The following is a 7,061-nucleotide window of genomic DNA, read 5'->3' on the forward strand; positions in this document are numbered from 1 at the left end:
CATCTCACCTCTGATCTTTGCTCTGGCTCTCATGTTCCCCACACAGAGTGGTTTTAGAGGGAGGGACTCCCTCCTCTCTGTCCTCACACTGATCCATGCTGCTGAATTCACATCCACATCAGCTCACACACACTTTCTACCTTCACCTGCAGAGGAAACACAAATCATTCATCTTCACATCAACTCCAATCTTCTCCTGATCAGTCAAAGTGTTTCCTGCTGCCGTTGCACAATGGAGGAAGTCCAAAGACTAAAGTGAAGCAGAATTAACACTGCTTTATTTCACAACCATCAAATTATACAAGTGGATTATCTGCTCCATCAAAGCTTCACACAACTTCACACCCTGACTGAAATCAGACACACCTGAACCATGCCCTGTGATTTTATTTTGAAAGGACTGACAGGAAGCAGCAGGAAGCTGATGTGTCTGACTTTAATGGTGGAGACGACAGTTTGATTCCAGGAAATAAAAACATGACGCAGTTTGTTTAGTGAAGAAAACAAATAAACATCAGCTGTTCATCATGTTGTTTGATTCCAGTCCATCAATAATCTAATAATCCTGTAGATTTGTCTTCAAACAGCAGAGTGATGAAACTTTGTGCTGAAATAAGAAGTCAACATGTTCTCCAAACATTAGAGAGCAGAAACAAACAGGAAAGTTCCTGAAGACAAAGTTCAAGGATGAAACAAAACAGTTCAAAGTGCAGAAGAAGAACACTCTCCTCTCAACATGTAGATTCTTCACAGTCCTCACAGACAAAAATCAGGTCTCATTGCTGAATTATATGAAGCTCATAAGCCAATGTGTTGCAATCAACACAGTCAGTAGTAATAAATGAGGAGACATTGTGGAGTCACCTCTTTTAGGTGAGCCGGAAAGAGTTGGAATGTCCATCGCTAGAATAAACTGGACCCTCTTTAATGAAGATTTTTCTCTCTCTGGTGGTAAAGTTAAAAACTGTTTGATTTCAGTTTAGAGGTCAAATGAAATAAAATGAAATAAAATATCAAAATGATGAGTTTTCATGTTTTTGTTTTAGTTTAACACTATCTTAAAATACTCCAGTGGTCCATTCCTCTGATTTAAAATGTTAACGACTTGTTTTTAGAGTTTTTGTGTCAAAAACTCAAAGTGAGCTGATTGTGTGGGCGGTGGTACATCCTTTGCCAGTGACAAAGAAGGAGACAGGGCCAGCAGTGGCAGACCCCTGTAGGACACTGAGGAGGTTACTGTCTCATTGTATATCAAGAAAAATGGAAGTAGAAGAAGCAAGTCTTGTTAACTAGAGTATTGGTTTGAAAACACGTCCTTTTGGTCTGGAGTGATGCTGCGGGGAACTCCCAAGGTTTACAATGATGTCACACAGTCTTCAAGAAGTTTGCATCAGGACAGACAGAGGCTGCAAGTGCTGGTCTGACACGTCTTGTTTTTCTATCTGTAGCTCAAATGCTGCGTGTGTTTGTCAGACAGATTGAATGCATTGAGGAGCTGGCCTGTGGGCTCCGCCCACAATAAAATTATTTTATCTTGAGCACAGAGGTCAGGACAACAGAGCAGCAGCAAACTGAGCTTTGCGTGTCACTCAGCACAGTGCACCACATCCTAACAAATGGCCTTAGAAGCAGAGAGCTCTTTGCGTGGGTTACAGGTTTGCTGCTCTTTTATGTTTATCTTCTGCAGATGGAACGTTTTCATGTCAGGAAATCATCCAGTATCTCAGTATTCTGGAGAAACCACTGTAAGCATTACAGTTCCTCTTCTTCAAAAACTAACAAAGTCTCCAGCAGAATTCTCCATCTTTATTTTATAATCAATTCAATACAGTTCAGTTCATTTATATAGTGCCAAGTCACAACAAAAGCCATCTCAGGGCACTGTACAGAAACATTCACATACATTATAAAGAGACAAGTAGTAAAAGTTATCTATCTAAGGGAGCCAGCAGATTGCACTGAATCAGTAGATTGTGTTGAATCAAGCCACAAGACATTTTAACAGCTCAGCAACTCTGTAACCAAACTGTTCAGATCATAACACCTGATGTAAAATGACAGACAGAAACAAAGGCACATGTGGAGTTTAGATAAACAGTTCAGTTTATTACCTGGAACTTGACATTTACATAAAACCTGCACTCAGGCTGGACCTTATTGTGTTTACTGTCAGGATTTGGGTATTCTTTGAGTTTACTTTTGTATTAGGTTTTTTATTTCTTGTGTTCCTTGTGTTTATGTTTATTCTCAAGTGTTTAATATGTTTTCTTTGGTTGTTCTGCCCCCTGCGTGCCTTGTGCTATCTCTCACTCTCTCTCAGTAGTTCTGTCAACCTGCCTCATCATCCACACCTGTCCCTTGTTCATAATCACTCACCTGTTTCCACTTACTCGTTACCCTCAGTCTTTAGAACCTGGTCAGCTCCCTCACTCACATACTGGTTCATTGTCACTTCCACGTGCTGTCTGGTTTCCCTTATGTCTTGTCCTGCATGTTCTAGCAATTCTGGATTTTCTAAGTCTCTTAGTCTTTTAGTTGCTGCATTTAGGTTCAAACCATTCACCAAACCTGACATTTACAGCCTATTTATGATAATATGCTGTAATACTATAGTGTTTCCAGTAAAACTTATAAAGCTACAGTATTCAACTTCAGCTGCATGTTGGCTTTAGAGAAAAGCTACTGGGGGGTTGAAGGGCACAAACAATAATTATCAACCAATACCAAAAGGAGAAAGTGGAGGGTGTGTGTGTGTGTGTGTGTGTGTGTGTGTGTGTGTGTGTGTGTGAGATGTCACATTTTACCATTACTTATTTGAAGACAACTGTCTGTCTGTTAGAAAAATAAGGTCATGAACCACTGGAAATATACACTGCTCAAAAAAATAAAGGAAACACTTAAACAACACAATATAACTCCAAGTAAATCAAACTTCTGTGAAAGCAAACTGTCCACTTAGGAAGCAACACTGATTGTCAATCAATGTCACATGCTGTTGTGCAAATGGAATAGACAACAGGTGGAAATTATTGGCAATTAGAAAGACACACTCAATAAATGAGTGAATCTGCAGGTGGGGACCACAGACCACTTCTCAGTACTTATGCTTTCTGGATGATGTTTTGGTCACTTTTGAATGTTGGTGGTGCTGTCACACTGATGGTAGCATGAGACGGACTCTACAACACACACAAGTGGCTCAGGTAGTGCAGCTCATCCAGGATGGCACATCAATGCGAGCTGTGGCAAGAAGGTTTGCTGTGTCTGTCAACGTAGTGTCCAGAGGCTGGAGGCGCTACCAGGAGACAGGCCAGTACACCAGGAGATGTGGAGGAGGCCATAGGAGGGCAACAACCCAGCAGCAGGACCGCTACCTCCGCCTTTGTGCAAGGAGGAACAGGAGGAGCACTGCCAGAGCCCTGCAAAATGACCTCCAGAAGGCCACAAATGTGCCTGCACAAACAGTTAGAAACTGACTCCATGAGGATGGTATGAGGGCCCGATGTCCACAGATGGGGGTTGTGCTCACAGCCCAACACTGTGCAGGACGCTTGGCATTTGCCAGAGAACACCGGGATTGGCAAATTCGCCACTGGCGCCCTGTGCTCTTCACAGATGAAAGCGGGTTCACACAGAGCACATGTGATGCTGTGGAGAGCGATCTGCTGTCTGCAACATCCTTCAGCATGATCGGTTTGGCAGTGGGTCAGTAATGGTGTGGGGTGGCATTTCTTTGAAGGGCCGCACAGCCCTCCATGTGCTCGCCAGCGGTAGCACGACTGCCATTAGGTACCTAGATGAGATCATCAGACCCCTTGTGAGGCCATATGCTGGTGCAGTTGGCCCTGGGTTTCTCCTCATGCAGGACAATGCTAGACCTCATGTGGCTGGAGTGTGTCAGCGGTTCCTGCAAGATGAAGGCATTGAAGCAATGGACTGGGCCGCTCATTCCCCAGACCTAAATCTGATTGAGCACATCTGGGACACGATGTCTCGGCCCATCCACCAACGTCATGTTGCACCACAGACTGTCCAGGAGACCATCCGCCACCTCATCAGGAGCATGCCGAGGCATCGTAGGGAGGTCATACAGGCACGTGGAGGCCACACACAATACTGAGCCTCATTTTGACATGTTTTAAGGATATTACATCCAAGTTGGATCAGCCTGTAGTGTTTTTCCACTTTAAATTTGTGTCTGACTCCAAATCCAGGCCTCCATTGGTTAATAAATTTGATTTCCATTGATTTTTGTGTGGTTTTTCTTGTCAGCACATTCAACTTTGTACAGAACAAGGTATTCAGAGAAAATATTTAATTCATTTAGACCTAGGATGTGTTATTTGAGTGTTCCCTTTTATTTTTTTGAGCAGTGTATATAATGACACTTTCAGGAATTGTTCATTGGCTGGAAATCTACACCACTTGGAGCAGACCAAATTCATGATGGCTGCCACATCAACATAAGGCAACACAAAAATAACTAACTCTGTTTAGTTTATGAAAATTAAGTTGAATTTTGATGTGGTGGTAGCTCAGTCATTCACAACACATAATTTGAGCACTGTAATGTGAGATTGTGCAAAATGTTTTGAAAAAAACAGCTACAACTCCGGTATTTCTCAAGGCAACATCATTAAACATTTGTTGCTGCTGGCAAAGTGAACAAAAAATAGTTTGTAGTCTATTACCTTTTGAAATGGTCAGATTTCTAAATTTTACTGCTCCTCTTTTGGTCTTTTAGACCTCTTGACTCTTGTAGTGAGTTTCGCTAATGTAACTTTAGCTGTTGTCTTCTGTCTGTCCTGCAGCCTGACAGCTCAGGACAGATGGATGGACCAATCAGAAAGCTTCTTACAGGTGAACAGGTTTACCAAAGATTGTATGTTTGACAGAAGCAGACCTACTAGCTTAATGTGAGGCTCAAGATTTAGAAGTAACTCTGATGTGGGATTTTAGCATTATATTTAGACAAATCAGTTTGGGGGTTCTGACAGCTTTTTGGGGACCAATTTGTTTGTAAGGGCCATATCTGGCCCACAAGCCACCTATTGAATAGACATTATTTTACAATTTGTATGATTTAAAAAATAAATAAACTGAGAGTAACTATTGAATTTATGCTTATCAAGATCATTTATTGTTATTCATTTAGCATAATGTTTTTTTTTATTCTCCAATTTTAATAAGCCAAATTTTTGTCTAAACATTTTAGTAATTAAATAAATTAAAAAAAATAGAATTTAACCATGCAAAACATTAAGCACACACCCCCACACACCTAGACTTTTTATGATTCCTCAGTGTGAGATTTTAGTAGTTTTAGTTTGTTTTCAGTTTGTTGGTTTAAAACAAAATAATGTGGTAACACCACATGGCTATTAATCTCCTAAATTTGAAATGAAAACCAATGTCTTTTTAAAATGTTAGAAACATGCTTTTTTTTAAAAAAAAAAACGCAGCTCCTTTTTTTCTTTTGAATGGTTTTTGTCTTTGGCCGACCTGTTTCACTGCAGTGGGGATGAGAGTCAAAGCAGCGATTGTGTAGTCGAGTTATTCCTGTTCCTGTCATCAAACCAGGGAAATGTAATGTAGGCACAAAAAAAACAACAACAAAACTTGTTCAATGAGACAAATGAAAAATCTTAAAAGATATTTGTTCAAGTGTCAGAACCTCTGTTCTGGTCTAATCAACAGGCAGAAAGACAAAGACAACTCAGTTTGTCTCCATGTGGACAAACAGGAAATAAAGCAGTCAGACAGCCGCAGCAGCCTTGTCCTGAAGGTGAATCAAAGTGAGTTCTGCCTCTTCTTCCCTCCACAGAGAGAAAAGCCACTCAGAGACTCTGAAGGAAAAGAAGAAGAATGTTGAGTTAACACTCACCCTGATTCNATGTTCCTTTGAAGGAAGACTGCAGGGAAATGTGACACAGCTTAGAATGAACTCTAAACTCAAGGTTAACATTTACTGTTCTACAGGAAGAACCGGCTTTATGATGCTTCAACATTTACTGGAAATCAGGTGAGTTTATCTGTGGGTGTGTTTCTGCTGCTCAAAGGTCAGTTTTTCTCTCCTCACCAACACCGACTCTACCATCCATATCTGAGTGAAGCGTCACACACTCATTTAACAGTGTTCACACACACCAGTTAGATTAGATTCAACTTTATTGTTATTGCACATGTCACAGGTCCAAGGCAACAACATGCATATTGAATCTAAACAGAAGTGCATGATAAGCAGTAATTAAGTCATCTAAAACCTTGAGCTATAAAAAAAATACAAGTATCTGTCTCTATAAATCTCTATTGCTACATGTATGTATGTACAGTTATGAACAGGTTAACTGAATGATTACAATATCAGGGTTTCCACCAGAAAAGAGGCTAAGCCCGGTGATAGGTGGCCGTTCGCCGGCTGACAGTGATTTAGTAAAAAAAATTGAATAAAGTTGGCAGGAAAGTTGAAAATATGGCTATTTTTTATGTGATATTGTAAGATATTTGTCAAATATTTACACAACTGCAGTTTTACAAAAAGGCACTTTTGAAGTACTTTTTAAAAACAAAAACACAATTACAATAAATACAAATTGTTTGTACCTAATTTGAATCATAAATTAGGTCACATTTACAAATAAATTAAATTAGCATAAATGAAAAAGTAGGTAGGTAGTTAGGTACATTTATTTATATAGCACTTTTCAGCAAGAGGTAACTCAAAGTGCTTTACAACACAACAAATTTACAGACAAAGTTATAAGAAACAAAATTACAGACAGGTACAAGATACAATGATAACTAATTGTCTAAATAAGCTAAGCTAAACTAAACAGATCTAAGCATGATACAATGATAACTAATTGTCTAAATAAGCTAAGCTAAACTAAACAGATCTAAGCATGACTAAATGTACAGAACTAAACTAAGCTAAAACTAAAACTAACAGTACTGAACTATCTAAAAGTATCCCAGGCCCGCTATACAGCCAAAGTAAAACCAGACATATCGAAGCATGAGCTAAGACAGTCAAAAATAGTAGCTAAACTAAACAGATCTAA

At 39.8% G+C, this 7,061-nt stretch overlaps 1 protein-coding gene across 3 annotated transcripts in view; it reads right to left on the bottom strand.

The window, feature by feature from the left end:
• Window positions 1-7,061, bottom strand: part of LOC108251540 (ribonuclease inhibitor-like) — a 157,365-nt gene that overhangs the window by 21,607 nt on the left and 128,697 nt on the right. The gene's annotated exons all lie outside the window — the stretch shown is intronic.

The sequence above is a fragment of the Kryptolebias marmoratus genome, linkage group LG23 (assembly GCF_001649575.2).
Source record: "Kryptolebias marmoratus isolate JLee-2015 linkage group LG23, ASM164957v2, whole genome shotgun sequence".
Taxonomy (NCBI): Eukaryota; Metazoa; Chordata; class Actinopteri; order Cyprinodontiformes; family Rivulidae; genus Kryptolebias; species Kryptolebias marmoratus.